Consider the following 9,909-nt stretch of genomic DNA (forward strand, 5'->3'; position numbering starts at 1 on the left):
GATTGAGACCAAACTACTGGACCGATCTTTATGAAATTTTCCATGAGAGTTCCTGGGATTGATATCCCCGAACGGTTTTTTCTTTTTTTGGAGAAATGTCTTTGATGACGTCATATCCGGCTTTTCGTGAAAGTTGAGGCAGCACTGTCACGCTCTCATTTTTCAACCAAATTGGTTGAAATTTTGGTCAAGTAATCTTCGACGAAGCCCGGACTTCGGTATTGCATTTCAGCTTGGTGGCTTAAAAATTAATTAATGACTTTGGTCATTAAAAATCTGAAAATTGTAAAAAACAAAAAAAGTATAAAACGATTCAAATTTACGTTCATCTTATTCTCCATCATTTTCTGATTCCAAAAACATATAAATATGTTATATTTGGATTAAAAACAAGCTCTGAAAATTAAAAATATAAAAATTATTATCAAAATTAAATTGTCGAAATCAATTTAAAAACACTTTCATCTTATTCCTTGTCGGTTCCTGATTCGTGAAAGCGAAATTACATTTAGTCAATCTGTCGAACCCACAGAATAAAACTGCACGCACTGCAGTGTTTTCAGTCACGAGTATAAAACAGCTTCGTCAATCCACGCGGCAAGGAAGTCGCTCAATTTTTGCGTGCAACACGAAGTAAACGGACATGCAAGAATAGCGACGGGTTCAAGTTTAGGTCGCTCCAGGAGAAAAATTCCCGCGGATGTTGGCCTTTAAGTTCTCGGATACCTTCATCGCCAATGTGGACTTACTGCAGAGCCAGGCAAAAGAGTAGACTTGCTCGCGAAACACGTGAAACAGCCGATAGATTGATAGCGAAGCCCAACCGTGCCAGGTACCCAGCCAGCAAAATTTTGCGCAGCGAATGCGTGTTGCAGTCGCCAAACTCTGCGTAACAACTGCACTGGACGCATGCGTAACGCGCGCGATTTTGCAAAGCGAAATACATGCGTGACACACTCGTTTTCCCTCAGATTACGCAGACCATACGCACCTCCAGCGCACACTTATTTGACACCAAGACAAATTCGCACTCTCCACGCAGACGTCACGATTGCTTTACGCATTCTCACGCTATTAACGCGCTCTCCACGCAGACGACACGATTGCTTTACGCATTTAACGCGCTCTTGACGCAGATGTCCTGATCATCTTACGCACTCTCCACGCAGATGTCACGAATTATTGACGCATTCTCAGGCATTACGCGCTTTTTACGCTCTCTTGACGCAGATGTCACAATTGCTGTACGCATTCTCACGCATTTGACGCACTCTCCACGCAGATGTCTCAATTGCTTTACGCATTCTCACGCATTTGACGCACTCTCCACGCATATGTCACGATTGACCTACACAATTTTACGCAGACCACACAACCGCTTTACGCACTCACAAACAAATAATGGGCAGTGCACAACATTGTATTGATCCAGAAAGACAAAGGTCAAGCGTGCAGGTTCGATAACGGAGATGATCATAATTATGTACAAGTTCTAAAACAAAAATGCAGTCAAATAAATTGATTAAAACAAAGGAGAGATTTGAATCTCGCTTATTGCCATTGTGACTTCCAGGTTTTAATTTCACTGCATTTTGACATACCAGCAGCACGGAAACAATGATCAAAATACTATTCAAAGCAGAATTCAAATTGGCAGAACAAAGAATAAATAGAACAAACCCCTGATAGTCATCATCGATACGCCGTAGTACATGCAGTGAAGAATCCAGTATAACTTATAAGAGAGAATTTTGATGTACACTCGTCACTATATCACATTGATGTAAACAAATAAATAAATAATTGGCACAGCCTAGGCATAGGCAGCAGTGAGTTGTATCAACATGTTTGAATACAGAACAGCAACAAAAAGAGAAAAAAAGTTCTACAAGCCAGCTAATAGTTGAACTTCAGATTACTAATGATATCACAAACAAACACTTAGTCAATGTACACCAAACTAGGATAACACATACATTTAGAATCTATCACGACTGCATAAAACATTGGTATGCAATTCACAAAGCAAGGAACTTGAAACATGAACATTGACATTAAACATACATATGTGCCCCACACACATTTCGGACAAGGCAGCTGAACGAAATTCAGATGTGGATGGAGCACAAAATAATTAGATGGGGCGGCGTGAAAGCATACTGGGACAAGGAACAAGCAAGAGAAAGAGGATAAGAAGATAAAAGGAAGAACAAACCGAAGAATAAGAAAGAAAAAAACAAAATAAGAGAAGGAGAGAGAAAAAAAAAAAGGAAAAAAAAAAAAAAGGAAAAAAAAGGGAGACAATCATATGAATGTGTACCATTTAAATAAAAGAAATTGAAAAAATTACTTTTAAAAAGGAGACATTTCAGGTTTTGATTTGAAGTGTGTTAACATATTCACATATACCAGTAACTTTGCATGGAAAAAAAAAGTTCACAATGATTTGAAGCAAATTCAAATGCCAGAGAAAAAACAGAACAAAACCCTGACGTCATCATTGATAATCAGTGGTACGTTCAGTGAAGAAAAAACAATTGACACAACCTAGACATGGGCAGCAGTGAGTTATCAAGTTTCACTACAAAAAAGTAACAACTACAATAATGAAACAAAAGGTAAAATGCCAGCTAATAGTCAAAATTCAGAACAATGATATCAAAAAGAAACACTTATTCAATGCCCCTTCTCCACTGATATGTATAAGCACACCAACATGACAAACTCATAAATTTAAAAAAAAAACATGACATAAAACTCATAAATTAAAAAAAACTTATCAGACTGCGTAAAACATAGGTTTGCCATCTCAAAATGGATGTAAAACACGCAGCTTACTCACAAAATGATAGACAAGTCTCCAGCGGCCAGCTGCTCAGCAAACAAAATAAGGTGGTGAGGATCAATATAATTGAAATGCATTTTTTTTGCTGTTTCGGAGAGAACTTTGCTTCATTTACCTTACACTGCCTGCATTCAAGGGCTAAATTTTTATCAGGTGCACCAAGACTTACATCTATAGAAATCCAATCATAACGGTTTTAACAGCAAAAAAAAAAAGAAGTATATTTCTAGTCTCGCTTCTAAATTCTCAACTCAACTCCAAAAAATAATAAAGAACAACAAAAACCCGCATCATGCATTGTCTCCTTCAAGCTGCCTAGGTTGTTTGCGTTCGACTCCCATAAATGACAAGGAATTGTTAAAACATTTTCTTTCTATTTGTTCACTTTTTGTTTTCTTCTTTTCTGAACTCTTTATACTTGTATTTTATTCATTTTAATTTAGCCTGAAGGTTTGAGTCGTGTATTAAAAATCGAATATAGTGTGTAAGTGCCCTTGAACAGCTTTTCCAGAATCATGTATTCTATATTTTTAGTATCATAAGTATGGGATACCCACAAGAAAAGTTCAAATGCATCCATGCGTCTCCACTGATAGTAATGGTAGTTGAGCACTTCCAGTTTAGTCTTCTGTCGTTCTGACACAACCTAAAAGGGTACATCATGTCTGAACATCATCTGTAGAAGAGTGTGAAGTTTAAAGCTTAGCTTAAATAATGTCCAACAAAACCCCAGACTCTTCTGTACATTACCCATCAGCCACACAGACCTGAACTGTGAAATACAATTACTCACTAGCAATTTCTCAGGCGAGTCAAATCTTACATTCATCAAATTTTTGCAACTAGCATTGTAAATAAGCCTACAGAGATTACAAAGTTCAATTACTGCAAACCAAATCATGAAGGCTCTTCCATGGCCTGTTGTCTCTTTCTTTTATCACAGGCTTCCAAAAACCAGTCTTGAACGGCCGTCTTCAAGGTCTTGACCTGTGGCACCCGTACAGCTTCACGGAACAGCCTCTGCATGACAAAACAAAAAATAACATGAACTTAGATCATCAAACAACTATCACTGATTTGAGAAAAGTCTCAAGTTTATTTCCTGACGCCTGTAAACTTGCTAAAAATCATACAGACACACAAACTTGCATACACACCATACGCTTTTACAACACACCAACTATACTTGAGTTAGGAAATTACAACACATTGTAATCCTTGTAGAAGAGAAGTAACAAAAAATACCTACCCTAATATTTGTTTTAACCCTTTCGCTGCCAATCAAAACTTGGGTATGTGCATTCCTGACTGCCAGGGAATATTGGAGTTTAGGGTGTAATAATTCACAAAAAAATCTAGCTTCAAACTGGCAGTAGGTAGGTAAGTAAAACCTATGTTGTTTTTAAAGGAAATTGAACCAAGAATCTGTTTTTAGTGTCTAATCATGGAAATGATAATTAGTTTGGCTTATAATGATGTTTAAATATGAACTTTTGAACAAGAGGCGAAGCCATCAAGGCTCACGTAAGAAATCGACAAGCAGTAACACAAACTCAATCACTCCGTCACACACACACACACACACACACACACACACACACACACACACACACACACAGAAAGAGCATAGGTGAAACTGTGCAAGAAAGCGAGACACTAGATCTAGATCTGTCTGTCTGCATGTAGCCTACTTACAAGGACACGACTGCCAACTAGTCTCGGCGCGCTCAAAATAATAATGACCGAGACTGTCAGTACTTCCTTCGCGTGACGTCTAACCCTCTTACGTCATAATGTGACGTCAATGTAATGTGACGTCTTCAAATGTTAGAGTTTCTACCACAGACATACACACGCACAGACGCACGCACGCACGCACGCACGCACGCACGCACGCACGCACGCACAGACAGACAAAGTTACGATCGCATAGGCTACACTTACGTGAGCCAAAAATCAGCCAGGCGCATCTTCCGGTGCCTGTGGATCAAACACAGGTGGCTGTTTTGCTCGCTCCAAGAAAGGATTATAATCACTGTCATCTACCTGTTTCCAACGAATTGTCCGAAAGAAGATCTCCCCCTTCCCCTGTCAGTATCCATAATCATTTGCACCGCCTGTAGCGTCAGTCCGGCTTTGTTTTTCCCTACTAGGGCCCGGTCGACAGTCACCGTTAGCCATTTTGACGAGTCGAGATTTCTCTCCCATACCCTGTCGACAAGGCCGAAAATAGCCTTCAAACGCAAAACCGCGTCACCATTTATGTTTATTCATGAGAATGAGGTATCCTACCAAGCCATTGGCTGCTATTTGTGTGTCAGCAGTGACGTAGCATTTCTGGAAAATCCCGGAACGGAGAAGACGGGTTTACCCGTCCTAAGGCGCTGCGGCTGCACAAGCGCATGACTGGTATACCCGTCATAAGGCAGTCAAGTGGTTAAAGTTACCTTTACTATGACTTTTTCTTTGGGGGCCTTCGGAAATTCATAATACATGTACTGTGACGTGCAGACGCATATGTGACGACATCATACCGTTTGCTAACATCCTTATTTCGTATGTAGTCGAAAATCCATGACACTGACAAATGAGCTCAGGAACTTGGCTTCTAGCAATTTAATGTTAAGCGTAAAAGCTTTGACAACTATCATTCACATGTGAAACATGGCAAATTTAAAATTGATTCCAAAGAACAAAATTTGAGACAGAAATAACTTGTTGTTTTGTAGACATGGATTTTATCTTCTTCCTAAAAGGACCAGGATGATTTTACAAATTATGAAAAACAACTCACTGTCGATGGCTTTTAGTCGCAGCGTACACCATGGTCTCTTTCCCTGCCCTCCCCCAGAGCCCCCTGTCAGCAACCGTGTAGCCTATGGAACACCTTCGTCATCACAGCATCAGTAGTCGTCTTTAGTTCATGTCCACCAACCACACCGAGCTCATGGTCATGGATCTGAAACAAACAAAACAAGCCAACTGAATTCCAAAAATCAAATATTCAGACAGCTCTTCTTCACATACAAACAATTCAATCTGGAAGCATCATACTGTCACCTGGAACAAAAAATCAATAATCGCACTTGCTTTAAAATAAAAAGTTTTCAGAAGAGCAAATGGTGATTGAGTGTAGCATTGTCATAAAATGTAATCACACACCTCAGGTGACCTGCATCAATCATTCAATACTATCTCACAAATCTTCATTTGGAAAGCACAAACATAGTTAGAAGAGAGCGTCAACCGTGATACTATTCAGTGTGGACAATTTTTTTCTGACCCATAATCCGATGCCTACACAAAGTGAGAATCAGAACTCACAAGAAGGCACTGTTGCATGTTTGTGATTATTTGCTTGAGTGTAGCACTTGCAATTTTGAACTTGAGGAAACAGCATAGCAATTTCTGTTACATCCCTGAAAACCTAGCAGATGGCAGCTCTGGCCACAGAGCAATATTTGCATTATTTCTCACAGATGCAATGATCACAGAAAACAAAGTGGTGCATGCATTTTCCGCACCCCACATGAGAAAAAGAGGCCCATCATTGTGCGTACCCATAAGCATAGTTTTATGATCAAAATGTGTTGGTTAAATTCACAAATGTGACCAATACGCATAAACCTTGCATGAATTCCCAGGATAATGGGAAACTGGTCATGACTGAGAACTGATGAACAGTTAAGATACACCCGTGAACCGTGATGACATCTGGCATCCTCCAAAAAGCACACACTCAAGGTAACATTTAAAGCCTAAAGAGCGTCTAACAATAACATGTCACTCTCACAAGATCTTGCTACAGTTATCTGGGGAAAATAGCACAGGCATGACTGGTCTGCTTCAACAATAGCATTCAAAGCCACCTACCAGTGATCACTCCTTCGACAGATCCATCATGTGCCTTCAACATCTTCCACACTCAACAGTAAAAAGATGACTCCATCGAACAGTAGCACAGGCTCTGGCTCCACCATGATTCTTTGGCGACCAATTACTAAATTAGTTGCATCAGGTCCATCTGCTCCTGTAGAACCTTCTCCAGCAGCAAGAACTGATGTTTATCTTGCCGCTCTGCTCTGCTCGTAGTCTTGTGTCCGCTGAATGGAAGAAAAGAAGAACAAAAAGTCATTTACATGAAGCAATACATATTTTAGACAATCTGTCGGCCTGAAAAGAAACCATCAGCACTAAAAAACAATCTGAGCAAATGTTCAAAGTAAACGTGACATCTCTATATTTTTGAATTCAGGAGAAGATGAGGAATATATATATTGCAATCAATTTTTAAAGGGGCATACAGAGTGGCATTTGATGGGGTAAAAAGATGTAGGGACTCAGCAGTTGGAGATGAAAATTTGTGTGTGTAATTTACTTCAAGCAGATTTTTTTATTTTTATTTTTTAGACAGAAGAACAAACACACACTAAAAATCCTTGTTTAAAGTTGAACTGACCTTAACTTTTCCTCCAAACACTAGAACTTTTTGTATTCATTCAAAAATATTCATCAAAAAGGTTAAATTTTAAATTCAATTTTGCAGACTTTGGATGAAAAGTTACTCTTCTCTGGCATCCCGCGGACACAGTTCACACTTTCTCATCAATGAGATGCCTGTGTTAATTAAAAAAAAACATCAATAAAACTATTAAAATAAAATAAAAATTTAAATATAAAAATAAAATCGACCAACCGCCCCCACCCGATTTTTTTTCCCTTTGCTGGAAACAATACATTTGTTTCACTAAAACAGTAAAAGAGATCAGCTGAATTTGTTTGACACATCTGGTTATAACTAAAAGAATAAAACACAAAATAAGCCAAAGTCACAGAACAAAAAGACGCTGTCAGTGTCACTATCAATGACTCTGAATGAGACACTCATTGCTATTGAGCCATACCTGTTCATCTTCACCTTGCCGGGACGGAACGACAGTCTGCGTTACTGGCATCGGTGGCGGTGTTAAGGTCACTGTCCATCTCAGCTTTCTTCACCTTCAGTTCAAACAAGCAGTGAGCACCGTCATACTCAAGTCAAAGCTTTCTGAAAAAATAAATACTTGGAAGTTAAATAGGATCACATTGATTCCCAAACCTAACAGTAACAGTAACACACAAACATCAAAACTGGAATATTAATTATTAAATATAAGCATCTCAATTTCACTAAATTAGTATATTTATTTTCTCTGTGATGTATTTTTTATTTTTATTTCAAAAAAATCTGTTTTTCAACTTTATCACTGCACACGCTGACACAGCCTCTGCCTGCCTCTCTAGTCTATGCATGCCTCGGGAACAAGGGTAATTTTTCTCTTTTCCGAGACTCAGACACAGAATATTCCACTATGACTTTGAGTCTATGTCAGTATGCGGAACTGAAAGTTGAACATCTGTGGAAAAATAAAAAGATACAAATAAAAAAAAAACCAGATATATGAAGAGCCTATTAGTATTACTACTAAAGCTCCTGACAACTGCTGCCGCAATGACTCGACCAGATTAGGAACCAACCAAAGTTCACCAAGAAACAGACAATGAGACATAAAATGATAAACGAAAATTCAGTTTTTATGGTGCCGTGAGCGACCCGCGAATCGGGATTCGGATGGTATTTTCACTCTTCCACAACTCCTTAAAAACAAACCACTGCATCAATCAACTTTATGTTTTTGGAAAAGTTAGTTCATTCATCCATCTTTCAGACAAAACAAACATGAATGAATAGAACAGTGTTCTTCTAGGCGAAAAAAAAATCGAAAGTGTGAGAAATTCTCTCTGCCATCAAACTCGGAAGCCGAAGCCGCGAGCTATCAAAAATTCAAATTCCCAAATCTTTCCTTCAGTTGATCAACTTACCTATTCTTGAAAGAAGTCAATCTTCATTTCAGAGAGAAGGATAAGATTACCTTGCATCCAATAAGCAAGTCAAAAATACAAGTCAATATGAAGAAAAAGCAAAAAAACGCCGATACAATGTGGATTTGACAGACTTCTTGCCAACAGGAAGTTGGAGATTGTCTGACAGACAAGGGAAATAACTTCAATAAATTGCTCTTTTCAGTCAAGGTAACTGTCTCCCCTGAAATTGAACTTTCATAGAGATTTTCTTCCAAAGCAAAATAAAATAAAATGAAAATATGCTGAGAACAAATTTTATGTAACCATTAACATCAGCCTTTATTTTGAGTAGATAATTAGTTTCAAAGTTACTTTAGTTTACATTTTTTTGTTTAATCTGAATTTTTTAAATGTTTTTATCGTTTGGTTATGGGTGTTCATATAGATTTCAGTTATCTTTTCTGTTCATATAATATTTTTATTATGCTTTGCCTAGATTTTTCCACGACATTATTTTGTGGAAAGCTGATTCCTACAACAATACCAAATCCCCATTACAATAATTATATTACATGCTAAAACAATTATAATGATAATACAAATTAAAATAATCATATTTATTTTAAGATAAAAATAATCAGGATAACAATTAAGCAAATAAATGTTGGTAATAACAAAATGATTAAATAAAAATTAAATGGGAAAACCATTACATAAAATAAAAATATTTTTATTAAACTTTTAAATGCATTTTTTTTTTAACCGAAACTGTCTTAAAGGCATATGTACTCGATGACTATACACGCTAATTGCTTTACCAACAGCTGGAGACATGCTAAATTAAGTTCCCTGCAAAATATTGTGGTCTAGGACCCCTTCAATGTTGAGATATGTTAATTTTCATTTTGATCTGGATCGTCCTATTTATAGATTTGGCAACACATGTAACGTTGATGCAAGGGAGCTAACACCGCGGCTTTGTTGACATCCTCACTTTTTCAGAGGCTAGAACAAGCTGTAATGCATGTATTATGGTCCGCGCATGGTGACATATCGTCATTATATGGTCTTATGGTGCGTTTGACATCGATTATGGGCAAACTACACTTTGTAAACACGGGAGCGCGTACATATGCCTTTAAGATAAACTGAAAAATAACGGATTGAAAGTTTTTATGCAATTTTTTTTCTAAAAAAAAAAAAAAAGAAGTTTTTGAAGA

The 9,909-nt window shown here is 37.7% G+C and overlaps 1 long non-coding RNA gene across 1 annotated transcript; it reads right to left on the reverse strand.

Moving 5' to 3' along the window:
* Positions 1–3,008: 3,008 nt before the first annotated feature.
* On the reverse strand, positions 3,009–9,441 carry LOC138965347 (uncharacterized). The gene is made up of 4 exons (XR_011455420.1): positions 7,750–9,441; positions 6,719–6,948; positions 5,640–5,804; positions 3,009–3,865 (listed from the first exon to the last, which is right to left on the reverse strand). It is a non-coding gene; the product is annotated as an uncharacterized lncRNA (long non-coding RNA).
* Between the last annotated feature and the right edge of the window lie 468 nt (positions 9,442–9,909).

The sequence above is a fragment of the Littorina saxatilis genome, linkage group LG4 (assembly GCF_037325665.1).
Source record: "Littorina saxatilis isolate snail1 linkage group LG4, US_GU_Lsax_2.0, whole genome shotgun sequence".
In the NCBI taxonomy this organism is placed as follows: domain Eukaryota; kingdom Metazoa; phylum Mollusca; class Gastropoda; order Littorinimorpha; family Littorinidae; genus Littorina; species Littorina saxatilis.